The following is a 17,028-nucleotide window of genomic DNA, read 5'->3' on the forward strand; positions in this document are numbered from 1 at the left end:
GAAAATCGCTGCAATTAAGCGACTTTGGCCCTAGTGTTGCAGGAGTGTTGCAGATTGCTCACGACATCATGCGGAATGCAGTTTTAGTGGTGAAAACAAAATGTAAGACTAGTGTTTTTTAAAGTCGTGCGGAATGGCCCACAGTACTAACTTTCCTATTTCCCAGTAGGGGTTAGTTAGATGATTTCAGGAAGCTTACAAGTTGGTTCAAAGGCAACAATCTTCCTGCATAGTTTTCTGCCCTGAAACTGATATTCAGAGATAGACTGCCTCTGACCATGGAGGCTGTATTTAGCTATCATGAGTAACAACTGTTGATAGTTTGGTCACTGTAGAGAGTGGATCAGTTACAATAACTCAGCAGGTCAATATTTACTTTTTGTATCATGAGAGATGCTTATTCATATCTGAAAAGGTTTTTCTTTCCTTTTTATTTTGGGCTAATTCAGAATTTCCAGTTTTCTGATGGAAATGAAAATGTTGATACTTTCAGTTAAAGCTGTGCCATAAGTGCTCCAAGACTGCAAACCAAGACTTGAGTTTTCTTTGGGAAGCAAAGTTAAAATAGTTAGCTAACTTGGTTCTTCACGTCTGGTAGATTCATTTGACCTTTATTAAAAACACACATCTACCAGATCTCTTCATCAAGAATGTGGCAATGCAGTAAACAAATAATGTAGTTCTGTACATTACAAAAGCAATTTTACTTGTTCCAAGCAGATTACCTTAACATTATTTTGCAAAGAGCATTTTTCAATTTCTTGCACTGTATTCACTCCCAAGTTTCTGCATTTCCTAATTTATTTTAATGAAAATTATAAGACTTGGGTCCCTTGGTACAGGAACCAAGATTTATAATAAAACAGAAGAGGGATAAGTTTTGACATGTTCAATTGCAGACACATTTCTCTTTCCCCATGTCCAAAGTTTAATCAGGATCCTTTGTTGTGCTATGAATGATGGGTAAAGTCCGCTATTTTGTAAGCATGTGCACATCCAGATCCTTCATAATATTAGTTAAAATCAATGTGCTGCTTTTTTAATTATTGCTCATGGTACAAAGCAGGGAAGGCTCATTTAGAAATGGATCAATATTGAAAAGGGATTGGTAGATGGGAGAGCAGTACATCAGGCAGCTTGATGTAAAAATCATTGGGCCTGTGCTGTAGTGGTTTAGGGTTATCAGCCTGGTTAGCCTCCAGCTGGCTGGAGGGCAGTGTAATGGGTGAACCTTACATGAACCAGTGTTCTTGGCTGTGATGTTCCTCGAGAAGTTGCTGCCTAGCATACAGCATCATACACATCTTTTAAAAAGAAACTATTAAGAAAACTTATCTCTGCCTGCTCTTTATTGATCCCAGGTAACTAAATTTTGACTGTAGTAGATGAGTCGCTTCTTTGTTCTTCCTTTAACCAGTTTATAACCAGGTTGTATGTCTGTGCCTCGCAGAGGCTTTGGCTTACAGTAGCTTCAAAAAGAGAATGACATGAACTCAGACATGCTGTGAACTCGGCCGCAATACAGCAGTGTGAATCCAATCAACAATGGAAAGAGTTGCGAGGCTGAGGCTGGCGTGCCGGAGACAAGTCACAGCTTCCCGGTGTCAGAAGTTGGTGATATGCTGATAATGTGTATGAACTAGTAATGTATATTTACGTTCATTCATTTTTTGTTTTTAAATCCAAGGGAACATTTAAAAACGAACAGGAAATCAGGCAAAGAATATCAGTTTTGCACCTGCACCACTCCAGCAGGCCTGTTTTCTGGTAGCCCATTTCCAAAGTCTGGAGCTGCTAGCAAGAATTCCTATGCTGATCCCATAGCTTTAAAAAAGAGACAGCAGCTGGCAGAGCATCTGGGCTGATTCAAGCTGGTGAAGAGTTTGTATTCAGATCTCTGGTTGCCAAGTCACATAGGCAAGTCTTTGGAATTAAACTGAGAAGCAAATTGATATCCTGAGATGTTTTAGGCAGCTAGATAGACACATACACAAAGGATGGGCCACCAACCCAAGGCTTGTCTTTTGTGGCTGATTCCCAGGTAGTAGCTAGATATCTCCTGGGATTACAACTGATTTCCAGTTGGAGGGAATGGCTGCTTTGGATGGTGGACTCTACAGCATTATACCCCACTGATGATGTCCCTCCCCTTCCCAACCCCTGCCCTGCTCAGGCTCCACCCACAAAATTACAACCTGGTATTTACAACCTGGAGCTGGCAGCCCTACTAGTGCTTGGAAAGGCACAAATAGACAATGATATTCTCTCATTGGTGTGAATTACCAGTCAACTCAAGGTGCTGCAGATTCACATGATTTTGCTGCTTCTACAGTTGTAGTGACTTTCCCCTCATTGCAGTCACGCTCACCACAGCTTGTCTATTCTGCCCTCCAGTTCTGTAAGCCTCATGGTCAAAAGGAACACAAATCTGATTTGAACTTACGACTGAATTGTCTCAGGGTCATTCTTAGGAGGACCTATGTTTTGGTGCAGGTTACAAACCATCGTCCTTGTTGTCAGCTTCCATCTAAGCTGCTTGATGTAGCCACCATTTGTTTGTTTTTTAAGTGAAACTTGCACAATGGCATCTTGACAGCATTACACATGCTAAGGGTTTGTTTTTTTTAAAGGGGGGAACTTAATAGACAAAACAGCCTTTTCTGCTTTTGCAAAGCCATTCAACGGGTTAACAACTGAAGAACTATTCATGAAAACTACTTGAAATCCTAAGGCCATCTGCAACGTATAACGGTAAACTTCATGGTGACTACTGTCAAATGTACTTAAAATGTGCATCTGAGCTGGTATTAAATTTACTGATGGGTAAATGAAGCAATAGGTGTGGGTGAATAGCTGTGCACCATCCACTGAATAGTTAGAAATAGGATTCTGAATTGTCGGTATGCATTTGGCCTTGTTTCTATCAGCTGAGTAAAGTTTCTGCCTTATTTTGAATTAAGGTTATTTTGCAGTCCATTGTTTTACCAAAATGCCAGTTTTGACATTATCCTGGGATAGAAGCAAATCTATGAAACAGATTCAATTTAATATTTGCTGATTACAAATGACCAGCTCAGTTGCCTGCTGGCCCTCCCCTAAACAAATCGGAATCTGTCAAATTTGAAGGGATGTTTGTGGGCCGATTTTATATACTCCAAAAGCAAGAGTGTCTTTAAAAAAAAGAAAAGAAAGTGGTAATACAACCTTAACCCAAATGGTGTGAACATGTGGCTCTAATTTAGAATGTCATCCCGGATTCTGAATGGTTTCTCTATACTGTGCTCGACTCTAACACAAGAAGGGGGGGAAAAAAGGTACTGCAGTGAATTATTGTGTAATTAATCATTTGACCATGAGGGACTCATTTACTAATTAAAAACGCAAAAAGAGTAAATTGAAATAAGCAGTGTCTACTAAATCATGTCCTTTGACATGTCAGCAGCATTGTAATATATCATAATGTATCAGTCAGAGACATTTGAATCCTACACATTCAGATACCTTTTATTTAGAAGTGCCAGGATCATTTATTATGCCTCTTCTTCAGTGGCTGTTCTTGCGGTTACTGCTGCTCTTCAAGCTACCTGTACAAATGTTATGGTGTGTGCTTTCACTCTGAGAAAGACTAGGCATTACACAAACCGATGCACATTAGTCTGGAAAGCCTGTTTGTACAGTGAAATTAACAATGGCGGTCCCAACTCACTGAAGCTGCATGTTGTCACAGCTGAGGAGTTGGTTTCCCAGACACTTCCCTTGGGGGGAACCCCAATGGCCAGGCGACCTGAGTTCCTGGCTGGGAACTGGAGAAGAAGTTCTGGGTGCTGTTTAGTGTTTGAATTGATAACTGGTGTTTTTGAAATTTGGGGGCTCTTCTGAATAGAAGTGCCTGTAGCTGTGCTGCAAGCTTGGTACCTCTATTTCAAACTCCTACCCACTCCAGATCCCAAGAAAGACAAAAAAGGGAACTCCCCCCCCTTTCTCTTTCCCTTTAAAGTTTAGTCACTTGCTTGAATTGCTGAATCATGCTGAATCATGATTTGTAGATTTAAGCTAGGTTGATTTGGTCATTTAAAGTTATTGGGAAATGGCAATTCAGATGGGATTCGGTCAATTTGTACTTTTCATCCTGCTATAATTGCACATGCTAACTCCTCAGTTCTCTTCAGAATTATATTGCCAATCCATCCAAAAAAGAGGGGAAACAAGATCAAATCTAAACTCCAGAAAATCCATTGTGGTCCTGATGTCACCACAGGTTTTCATATATTTAATCTCCAACTACCTATAAAACTCAGCAACCTCTCTTTCTTCCCTATTCCTGGCAGTGGCAACAACTGCGATGACAGAAGAGAAAACTTGCTGGAAACCTGTCAACATCCCCTCTTCTTCCAGAACCATGAATGATGGAAGATTACATTCCCAGGTAGTAGAGAACCTGTGGAATGTAGCTTCCTTCGAGCATCTTATGGATTCCAGTGCTTTGTTGAAATGATATTTCTCAGTTTACACAATGCTGGAGACACTTTTGGCAGGGAAGAAGGGAGAGTATTTTCCAGCTTGATTTGGAAAAGATCAACTGAAGAAATAATAGAGTTCAGAATACTATTGGTCATTAGAAATGCTTTGAACTTGTATTCAAAAATGGTTATCAGTTTCGTCACCATTACTAATATTAAAAGGATTCATCAGATGGGGAGATAAGCTTTTCTACTCACTTAAAAAATATAGCATCAAAATGCTGACAAGCTGGTGTTGCAGGGCAAGGTAAGTACATCATCTTCGCCTTCTTTGAAAAAAAGAGAGTCACAGTATGGCATGTCATCTATCAGCACATACTCAATAACAAATGGTGAATGAAAAGAGCTGACACACCCTGATGGGTGAAGATTAAGGTAGAACTTTATTAAGATTACAGAGCCATCCTAAGCAGGTATGTTCAGAATCCCATTCAACACTATTTAATGGGACACATAGGAAAGTGTTCTGAGAATTTTTCTGCTCCCCAGAACTAGAAATAATTTGGAAATAAATGAGGCAGAGACTTAGGAAAGACAAGCCCAAAGACACCCAGGCAAATTGTAGGGTAAAACACTACAACGAAGAATGACCCCTTCAGGTGATCAAATGTGCTCCATCAGTTTTCCCCAACACAGTAATAGTTATATGCTTTGTTATATGCAGAAAGGTAGTCTGAGTGTTGAAGAAAAACTGGAAAAGAAAACCAATCTAGAAACAATCAATTGTAATGTTAAGGGTAGAGCCAGTCTAATGCTTTGACTTATTTTATAGCATCTACATTTTTAAAGGACATTATTACTGCTAATAGTAGTAGTGTTAAATCTGTGGATCCAGAGGAAGCCATGACAACTGAGCGTATAAGCAGCTCTTTTTCTTATGATCTCAGCATGGTAGAAATTGCTAGTAATCCCAATATTTATACACAAAACATAAAATGGATCTTCCTACCAGTGTGCATGATTGGTTAGTTCGAGGTTTGAATTAATTGGATCCAGCAGATGGGATCTAGTGGTGCATTGGTCAATATAATGTCTGCTTGGAACCTGCCTCCGACCTCAAGCTCAATCCTTGGCAGATCCACAAACACAAGAAGTAGTGGTGGTGCTGGTGCTGGTAGTGGTGGTAGCAGAAATCACAGTGCTGGAAATAGTAGCAATAGTTCTGGATGAGTTTTAATAGTTGTAGAATCAACTTGATTGGCAGTGCATTAAAAACACATGTGGACAGGCCTTTAAAAGCAAAAGGACAGCTGTACTGGAGAATGACAACTTTTACCCCTTTAAAGAGCTTGCAATTCCTTTATTTGCAAAAAAAAAATGGCCTAGAAAATTAGATTTGTCATTTGTCAAAAGATTTCTATGTCATACTACTAGAGAAAAATGAGTCGGTGCCATACATAATTAGTCCTCAACTATTCAAACTTGTAATTGTATTATACACTCAACAAGGACTAGCCATGCTGAATGAATTGCTATCCCTTAAAAGAAAGAAGCAGAAGAGTGAATGTGTGTACCTGTGCCCAAGTGAGTTTCTGGGTGAGGTGCCTGGGATCTCAAACCAGGATCTAGGCAGCTTATATCCTGCACCACTGAAGCAGCACGTGTACCAGAGCAGTTGCAAATTGAAGCCAGGATACCAGGTAGGCAGGTGACAATCCCATAACCACAGGAACTAATGAAATCCAACCCCCTGAGCAATGTGGTACCCCCTGAGTAACGTGAATGTCTGTTTATTAAGTTGCATGGTGCCTGGACTCATCCTTCCACATAGAACAAATATACCACATAGTTTGGAGTAATCATATTTATTTCAATTTAGTGAACTGTTCATTGAGTTTTAATCACATTTTTAGTCACATTTTTAATCCATTCAGTGGGCGAACTCTAGTACATTTTAATTTCCAATGGGGACTAAATAATGAATTACATTGGTAAGTGACCACCTGTATAAGGCCAATGAAAGTAGCTATTTACACCAAAGCTGCTCTCTCGCTTACCTCTTTCTTCCCACGGCTTTATTCTCTGAATCCCTAGCAATGCTTAGTGTTGGCAAGCACATTGTTTAATAGTTATCTGCTATGCTCCATGCTTGTCTTCAAATACTGTGATTTAGATAGAACTCTAATGCACAAGAGCAACTTGTCCCCAGAGCATTATTCAGAATATAAATTAAGTGATATTATAACAGAGCCCTCACTTAGCTCAGCATAATGAATATGAAACATCATGTAGTAGTGACCAAGGTCATTCTGCGAGAATGAATTACTCTATTAACTTCCCCTTTAAGTAGCATTAGAGATAATAAATGGAGAGATTTAATGTAATTCTGATAATATTATTCATGCAGAAGTAGCATACTTTATCTTGTTAAAATAATTAAGACAACACATTGAGGGTGGTTTTACATGGCGGAGATATGAAGCTTAACACTGTGTTTGTGGCATGTCACTGGATGTCTCTGTATCCATCAGAAGCAATGCAGATAATCTGATAAAAATAAAAAGCTGATTTATAGCTATGCTAATTCTAGATCATCCTTGTGGCCCTACTAGATATTTCCCAAATGCTGCAACAGATTATGCCAGGCTTTACTAGTGATATTAGATTAAATTCTGTGCTTATGATTTTTTTAAGCATCTATCATTCTTTTCCATAAAACCTTCTTGAGCTTTTCTCTAAGAAGCATGTGATACATCTATAAGGCTCTTCATATTACTTTTTTTATCCAGACATATTTAAGCTTTTCATCTCAGCAATGCAGGATATTATTTTAGGGTTGCCATGTGTCCAGCCGTGATATTTTTAGCGGAAAAGTTTTGTTATAGGCCTAGCTATCATCATGACCCTTCCAAGACCTGGTTGCTGCAGGTATTGACACACATGGAGAGCCAATGGTAAAGGATTATTTTGTCTCTTTTCAAAGAAATTGCATTATATTATGCTAGAGGTAAATCTTCTGTTCATTTTAGAAGCCAGGCTAGTTATGTAAGCAGTGTGTTAGAAATTTTAAATGATGAAAAGGATTATCAACAATGTGTTTACCCTATCTGCATACTTAAATTTTAAGAGATACATAGATGGTTCATGGAATGTATGATTGGTTTTCTTGGAGAACATTTTAAAAAATTCTTTACATTTTTTAAAATTATGACCTTACTATGCTACCTCTAAACTCAAATAAGGGTCCCCAAGGTACTAAACATAAAAAAAAACATTAAAAATATATGATACCAATTACATAAAATATTGAAAACAGTTAAACAAAAACACACAAACAAATATGGCTAGTAAGAGTTAGTAAGTGTGTGGGTGCGACTGTGGGTTTAACGTTCTGTCAAGTCACAGCTGACTTTTGGTGATCCTAGCACGAGGCTTTCAAAGCAAGTATAAAGTAGAGGCAGTTTGCCTTCCTGCTTGGAGGTCTCCCTTCTACAATGTTACAGTGTAGCCCAAGGATGGCCCCCCGTTGTTCCTAGCCTCAGCCTCAACCAAAGACCTGGTAGAAGAGCTCCATTTTGCAACCCCTGCAGAACTTTGACACCTCCATCAGGGCCCTCAGCTTTCCCAGGAGCTCATTCGACCAGATCAGGACCAGACCTCGGACAATGCCAGGCACACTTCCCTAGGGCCAGGGACCTCTAACAGGTTAGTACCCTTAGAGAGAAGAGCCTTGTGGGGGACATAAGGAGATCAGTGTTCCTTCAGGTAAGTAGGGCCCAAACCAAAACCTTGAACCTGATCTGGTCCACAACTGGCAACCACGGCAGCCGCCTCAGCACAGGCTGGATGTGGGCCCTCTGAGATGTACCTGTGAGGACCCTAGAAGCTGAATTCTGCACCAGCTACAGTTTCTGGGTCAAGGACAAGGGTAGGCCCATGTAGAAAAAAAATAAGTCTTCACTTGTTAGCAGAAGACAACAATAGGGGGCTACAGATGAATCACCCTGTTGATCAGGCCCATTCTATGGTTGCCGCCCTTCTAGACTTGCAAGCCCAAGACAACCAAAGCAATTCATAGAAGCCCAGGACAGTAAACTTAAGCAAGGGGGAAAGGACTTTGGAAAGTCCAACAGAACCATATTAATCCACAGAAGCCCTGCATAACCCAGGACCAATGTAGCAGTGGAAGCTCAATAGCCAAGAACATTCCACAGAAACCCAGCAAGACAGCAGAAACTCAAAAATAATGGCAATACACAAAAGCACAGAAGAACCAGAGACAGCCAGGCAGACCTGTAAGACATTGATACACATATAAACACACATACTAAAATTGGTTCTCTCTAATGTATGATTCTAATTATCTATTAAATTTCCTTACATTTCCCTCGCTGCTGTTGCCTCAAAAATATACAAGGGTGGGTGGAAGCTGACTAGGAGAATTATATTCTTTCCTTTCTTTCAAGCTCCTTTGATCCAATAATCTTGAGTAATGAATAAAGAGCCTTTATTTATTTAAGGAAAATATGGTGGACAGATATTTGACCACAACCAGCATACACCTACAGATAGGAGACAATCTTTTTGATACAGTCAAAGGTAACTTTGTTAAAACAGAGACAATCCAAACTCATGATAAAAATTATAATGAGGACACTTAAGTATTATATGGGACAAGGAGTCTATCTTCCTCAAATCACATTGACAAAACCTATACAAATAAGGCAAATTATAATATCTCTCATACAGGACTTCTGCAAGGGCAGCATTCAGATGTGCGAGTATGAACAGTAATGAGAAACTGTTAAACGTTTAATATAAGCTTGGACAGCTGGAGATCAAAAGATGCCAAAAAACTGGGTGGTCCATACTCTCTGAGCTCATACAACTGAACTAAAGTGGTCTTAACTGTTAGTAGAGGTTCATGGAAGCAGTGAGTAATAAATCAAATAAATAAATACCTGTTCAGATCTCAATAATATCAGTTTGCTCTTCAAGAGGGTGAGCCTCAAAAGAATTTAAGAAATGTAATCAATATCACACAGGTAAATTTCCTTCAAAAATATTGGGGTACAAATGTGATTTTTCCTCAGCCTTTACAATTCAAGCACTTTTCTGCCTTCTTTTGATGGTTCTGTTAATCAGTGGGCTCTCTGGAGCAACTGGCTTTTGGCTGTTAAGGGTCTAGGATTTATATAATTGAAATACTTTTAGGGGGAGTTTCAAGGAGAATTTAGGGGGGAAGGAGGGTGACTGAAGTGGTTTAGAGGGGACTGTAGTGGTTTAGAGGGGACACTGAGGGAGGTCGTCATGAGTATGAAACCATTCCCAATCTGACAAAACTTAATATAGAAGTTTGGGAGAGTAAAATGAAGCATTAATCTGGAAAAACAAAGGATAGGTTGTCATAATACTTTAAAATGTTTGCGGCTTGGTGAGAATTTGAAGCTGGATGCAGAGATGATCTGGGTTTTCATACATTTTGTTTGAAGTGTCTGCAATAAGGAAAGTTTGTGATGCGAACAGTATCAATACTGAATTTGCATTTTTAGATATTCCAGATCATTGTGACATGTTCTGCAAAAAAAAAAAAAAAAACTCAAGTTTCTAGATGCCTCTTTTGTTATTCAAACCACAGAAGTAGCCCAATCATACAGAATATGGTTGGGAAGCATAGCTACATACATGCCTACCCAGGCCCCCTCCCTACCCCCTCTTATCATTGGCTATTATGGGAGGGGGGGTCCACATGACCATATAGGGTTATCTCACCTAAGAAATGTTTACCAAATGTTTTAAAAAATCAACTCTTGCCCATTTGGGAGATACTTCCAGAGCTGTCAAGAAGCCACAGGGTTTCATGAAACCCTGGTAGAGAAAGCCTGGTCATAGACAATCTTCTGCCATACTTTGCTTAGAAGAAGGAGGTAATTGTACTTGTGGTTCAAAATAGAAGAAAAGTCTTGAGTTATACAGGATTTGTGTTCTAAAACAAGTCCTATGTAGTTATCTCTTTGAACTAGTACTTTTCAAAACCCTGATGTTATATCCAGCCACATGTAGGTTACAAAATGCCCTGTCTTAATTATATTGGGATCTGCTATACTGAATTGATTCCAGAGGATAACAAACCCCAGACAAAGCCAAAATCAGCCCTATCCTCTCTGGCCCTTATTGAGTGGTTCTGAATTTCCTACATGACTATATGGAATAGATAATTCAACATTAATTGTTAAAAATAATAATTATAATTAAAATCAGCACTTTTAACATTGTGGCCCCCCATGGGGAAGAAAGTAAATGTCTAAAATAGATTTAAAACAATAGATTTAAAACCAAAACAAAGTAGAAGTAAAAACAAACAGAGAAATAAAAGAGGAAAACAACTGTTGCAACAACCACAAATGCCCAATTGCCACAAATTGCACTAAACGGAGCCACTACTTACACAAGCATTCTAAATGGCTCAGAGATTTTTCCTTGCTGTTTAAGTTCTCTTCCTTTCTAACTTCCTGGCTTTTCTCCAGCTTCACCTATTTAGCTCTTATCTTCCTTTCATTGGCAATTAGGAGAGAGGACCAAAGTAGATAAGGGGGGAATAGAAAACCTAAATGATAATGAACTGGTAATCAGAACTTCCCCCAAAAGCCTGCTCCAACAGCACCCAAACAATGGAGGGAGAGAGACCTCAACAACAAATCTCCAAAGCAAAAGGGGCGGAAAAGAGTGGAAATATATATTTAAAAAGGTTTTAGAAAAAATGGAACAGAAACTCCACACTTAAGCAAATGTAAACCTAAAATTAAACAGAATAAAAGGATCCACTCTGTCTTTTCACCACTCAGTCACTCCCAAACAAGGGACTGAGGGGAGAGGAAGGTAGATTTTTGAAGTGGAAGCCAAGGTAAAGGGGAGAAGAAAAGATTGAGGAAGAGAACAAAAAGGAGGAGCTGAATGTGATAGAATCAGCCACAATGAAGTGGACGTGACAGCTAAAGGAAAAACAAAACTTTGCAATCATATCCCAATCAAATAAATGTGAAATATAAAATATAGAATGAAAGTAAATACAAAAATAAAAATACCCCAAGGATAAATGAACAGCCTTACAGTGTACCTACTGCTCTGGCAAAACATAGAACCTCCAAAATTAGGTATAAGTAAAAGTTAAAAGCTTATTATATGAAAGGTTAATATAGATAAAAGATGAATCAAACAGAAAAGGCAGTAAACCAGCATCATTGTAGTCCCCTTCCCCACGATTAGCTAGGGAGGGGAGGGGGAAGGAGTTCTTGCTGGCACGCTAGCAAATTCAGCCAAAGTTGAAAGACAGATAAGATTTTTAAAAAATAACTACAAAGCCTCAGTAAAATAGAAATACTTTCAGATTGGATATAATTAAGTGTACATCCCTGCATAAAGCTTCGTATTCAACCATAACGTTTCCTGACTGGCTTGAGGCCCCTGTTTCTCACTGGCCACTTTCTCACCAAAACATGTCTTAGTAGAATATATGAATTCAAAGATGTTCTAAAAAGTACTGTGCCCCTTTGGGAATTACATGCATAGGTGAAACTCCATTATTGTAATCTCATTCTCGCTACAAACCTTTATTGATTATTTCTGGAATTTTTAAATTAATTTCAGTGGCATTTGGACAAAGGTTGCTTTGATGAAGTGGATTGTACATTCTATCTCACAGATGCAGTATAACCCTGAGACAGTTTTGGGAGGGTGGTAGAGAAATTTAATAAATAGTAATAATAAAAATAAAAATAGCCACTGCCAATTTATTGATACTTCCCAGCCATTTAAAAATAATTAAATTCAAATAAGCATAAATCTGTAAGACCCTGCAGGGTAAATTTCCCGACTATTTCTTTTTTTCCTTCTTTGAAAACTCTCATAGCCTCTCCCCCTTTTCCTACCTCCTCTTCTTCCCACCCAACACCCAACTTCTCTCCATCTTAAGTTGTGCACACTTCTGTACCCTGGTTCCTTTACCTGAAAAACTATGAGACACAGGTGTGGTACTAGTTGCAAGGACATCTGAAAGGCACACATTCTCCCATCTCGACTTCCCCATCTTATTTCCTCTTTCCCTCCATCAGGCTACCCCCTATCCTCAACCTTCTCTGCTTTCTACTCTTCTTCCTACCCACCCACCTTCATTTTCAGCTGTACTGTTTACTTCATTCATAATCCCCCCTTCTTCACAGTGGGGACTCAAAGCACCTTACTTCATTCTTCTCGCCTTCATTCTATCCCTAGAACAATCCTATCAGCAGGGACATATTGAGATAGTGCGTGTGTGTGTGTGTGTGTGTGTGTGGGCGGGGAACCCTGTGAAAGGGCCCCTCCCTGATTCCAACCTAGTCCTCCCCCAAAGAAGAGAGGTAGAGAAAAAGAGACAGTCTCTTTGACACTGCCTTCCCTTCCACAGGGGGATGGAAGAGGTAGCCTGCCTAACCAATTGCCTTGGTGCTGCTATCTTCAACTCAGGGGGTCTAGAGTGTGCCAGGTGCTGCTTCCCTTGCCTTGTGAAGGCTGGGAATTGTCTCTCTCATATCAGCTGGACGCTTTCCTCTCCTCACATAGGGTGTGATTGGGCCAAGATGGACACTGCCCTGTACCTTACACAGGGCTCAGCCAGATACTACCCTTTTCCTTGTTCACCTTTCATGGGGTTCAGCCAGGCCAAGAAGCACCATCTGCCTTCCTGATATGGGCCTTGGTCAAGTGATGCTGTCTGCTTCACCTCTCAAGGCAAGGTGCCTCTGTCTGCCACCTCATTCAGGCCATCTGCCTCACCTCATGCAGGGCTCAGCTCAGATGCCACCCTCTATTTTTCCTTGCACAGGGCTTGACTGGGCTGTATATACCAGTGTCCGCCTCATGAGCTGAGCAAAGCTCTGCAACCTCTTCCATCTCTCATGCTGAGTCTCCTATGAGTCATGCTTTAACTGCCTGCCTCATCTCAGACTAGTTGGGTGCCCCTTCATATATACTTTATTTATTTTTTATTTATATACTGCCCTTCCCTGAGTCTCAGGATGGTTAACATGGAATGTAAACAATGCATGGAACTTAGTTTCTACGTAATGTATGAATGAACTGTAACAAAAATGGCATTAAAATTAGCAACTGCAACAGAGGGTAACAGGCTGTAACAAACCAAACAAGTCCCAGGTTCAGAATGGGTGTATGGATTCTTGGGAGGGAGGGTGCTGGGGGCCTATAGACGTTGCTGATTTTGGTCAGACTCAACCAAATGCCTGGTGGAAGAACTTCCTTTGGCAGGGCATGCAAAACTGTTTTAGTTCTGTCAGGGCCCTAATCTCTGTGAGCTCATTCCACCAGGTAAGGGACAGGACGCAGAAAGCTCTGGCCCTGGTTGAGGCCATGCAGGCTTCTTTATGGCTAGGGATCATTAGCTGGTTGATGGTAGCAGAGAGTAAAGCTCTTTGAGGGGCACAAGCAGAGAAGCGGTCCCTCAGGAATACTTTGCCCTGACCATGTATGGCCTTACAGGTAATTACTTGAACCTTTAGCCTGATTCAGGATTTGACTGGCAGCCACTGTAGTTGATGGAGGATGGGCTGAATGCAGGACCTCCATGGTGTTACTGTGAGGACCCTGGCTGCTTCTACCTTGAATGGGAATTGAGTAGTTAGGCTTTGCTCTTTTATCTGGCTGGATCAAATGGACAGAGGGGCCATCAACCTACTGGATGGCATCCTGGTGTTCTTAATGGTTGATCATGGCCCTACCTGTGAAGTAAATTAGGGTCAGAATGTGTAATTGGCCCAAGGTTATGCTGTGAGTTTCCAGGGCAGAATGCAGATTCAAGATCTTAGTCTGAAATAAGGTAAAGGTAAATGTATCCCCTGTGCAAGCACCAAGTCATGCCTGACCCTTGGGGTCAGCGTTTTCATGGCAGACTCAATACAGGGTGGTTTGCCAGTGCCTTCCCCAGCCATTACTGTTTACCCCCCAGCAAACTGGGTACTCATTTTACCGACCTCGAAAGGATGGAAGGCTGAGTCAACCTTGAGCCGGCTGCTGGGATCAAACTCCCAACCTCATGGGCAGAGCTTCAGACTGCATGTCTGCTGCCTTACTACTCTGCGCCACAAGAGGCTCTTTAGTCTGAAATGCTAATGATTAAATATCAGTGAGCTAGTTAATTCATGCCAGTTGTTTAGTATCAAGTTGCACAGTAGTTCCTCCTGGGCAAAGTCCCAGTACATTGTTCCTCTGAGTTCAAAATAGACCCAAGAAAAGTAACTGTCCCCTCCTCTGTCTCTTATGAGGGGGCAGGAACACTGTGGTAGTCTAGCAATACTGAAGGCATTTGTTCCTTAAAACTACAGGCAGTCCTTTTTAGATACCCCCACACATACACCTTTTAAATTTCCAATTTAGACTTGCTATGCTGGAACAAGATGTCATGGGCTACCAGGGCAAATAGGCAGTGCAAAGAGCCAGATTGACAATGCCAGTTCCCTAGTTTTGTTACCTTTATGTATTGGTACATTTATGTATTAAGTACTGGTATTTATATGTGATGTTACAATTTTATTTATTGTTGGTCTGTATTGTTACCAACCCTGGACATTTAAGTAGGGTTTATTTAGATTTATTAATATTAAATTGCATTTGTACTGTTGCAGAACATTAATGTAAATTCAACTTATTACGTCACCACATTCTTATTGGAAGATGTACACAGGCAACAAGTAATGAGATCAGAATTCAGAGTTTTATAATGCTTCTATGGGAGATCTTCTTGTTTGGAAATTGGAGTGCTTCTTGGTCTAGGAAGGATTTTGCAACATGCAAAGTTGGAAAGACACATAAGGTTCAGCATAAATGATCAGTTGTAATTAAGACTTGTAAACTATATCCTCAGAATGCAAAGTAGAGCCAGGTAAATGAGCATGCTTCTGTTATTTATACAACCTTGAAAATTATGCCTGGCATGGCCTGTTCAACTTGATCCGACATCAATTTTGCAAGTGCAAATGGAGCTAAAGTTCCAAAGAAAGATCAAGTTTGTGTTAACTGACAAAATATATTTGGTCATGAATGAAAACTGCTTAACGATATATAATGAGCCAGGGAACATGAATCCGATAGGAGGATTAGGAAGAGAGGCATTAAAGTATTATTTACTCATCATATTTTATGATTAATGTCATCCTTATATAAGATTTAGAATCCAGATAAGATCATGAAAAGCAGGTTGATTTAAATCTTTCCTATAAAGTACAGGTATTAAACTTCAATTAACCCCACAGAAATCCTTAATAACTACACATGCCGGGACCCAAAATAGGTCAGGTCATGAAGTATTGTATTATATTTTATTATTTACGTTAACTGATTAGTTTAGCACTTAAAAAGCTTTAGAGGGAATTATCAGTGACAGCCTAAGCAGAGTTACAGCCTTCTATGTCCACTGTCTTCAATGGACTTAGAAGGGCATATCTCTGGTTAGGATACCACTGTAATCCACTGTTCTTTCCTTACGCACAAACAAAAAGATATGCAGATGGAGGATGGGGAGATAACTTTTGTGCCCTAGTGAAGGACTCTTCTAAAAGATTATTTACACAGCAAAACCTAACAGGGATTCTAAATCGATTGATTCTAATGGGCTTAGAAAGGTGCAACTCCATTTAGGATAGTCCTATTAATTTCTTTACAGCATTAAAAACAATCTATGACGAACATGAAGAGCTCTGGGACTGGAAGGATAATAAGTTCCAGGTCATTGCTATGTGTATGTAAGGTGCCTTCAGGTCAGACTCAACTTACAGTGGCCACAGCCAGGGGTTTTCAAGGTAAGTGACAAGCAAAGATGGGTTGACAGTCACTTCCCCAGTGGTCTTCTTTGGTGGACTCCCTTCCTAGTACTAAGAAGAAGTAGTGTTGGTTCTTATGTGCCACTTTTCTCTACTCCAAGGAATCTCAAAACAGCTTCCTTCCCTTTCCTCTCCCCACAACAGACACCCTTTGAAGTTGGTGAGGCTGAAAGAGCTGCAAAGCTTCCAAGAACTGATGATATAGGACTATATAATGTCACTTTCCATGTTTAGTCCTGTGGATAATGTTAGGCTATATAAAGTGGGGATGAAGAATTGGCTTCCCTGTCGTTTCCTTTCATATGTATGTTATGACATGCTGCACTTTAGAAACTCATAGCTGAGACATAAATATGTGAAGAACTGTGAAGGGTTAATGGCTCACCGAGCCAGAGAAAGTCTTTGTGTCTGTATGGGGAGGGGGTTATTCCTATGGAAGTTGAATTTAGTCTGGTAACCATCACTTGCTGTTTCTATCTATCTATCTATCTATCTATCTATCTATCTATCTATCTATCTATCTATCTATCTATCTATCTATCTATCTATCTATCATCATCATCATCATCATCTCTCTCTCTAGCCATCTATCCATCTATCTGAAGAAGAAAAAGAAGAAGAGTTGGTTCTTATATGCTGCTTTTCTCTACCTGAAGGAGGTTGAAAGCAGCTTACAGTAGTCTTCCCTTCCCTCTCCCCAC

The sequence above is a fragment of the Paroedura picta genome, chromosome 9 (assembly GCF_049243985.1).
Source record: "Paroedura picta isolate Pp20150507F chromosome 9, Ppicta_v3.0, whole genome shotgun sequence".
Lineage (NCBI taxonomy): Eukaryota > Metazoa > Chordata > Lepidosauria > Squamata > Gekkonidae > Paroedura > Paroedura picta.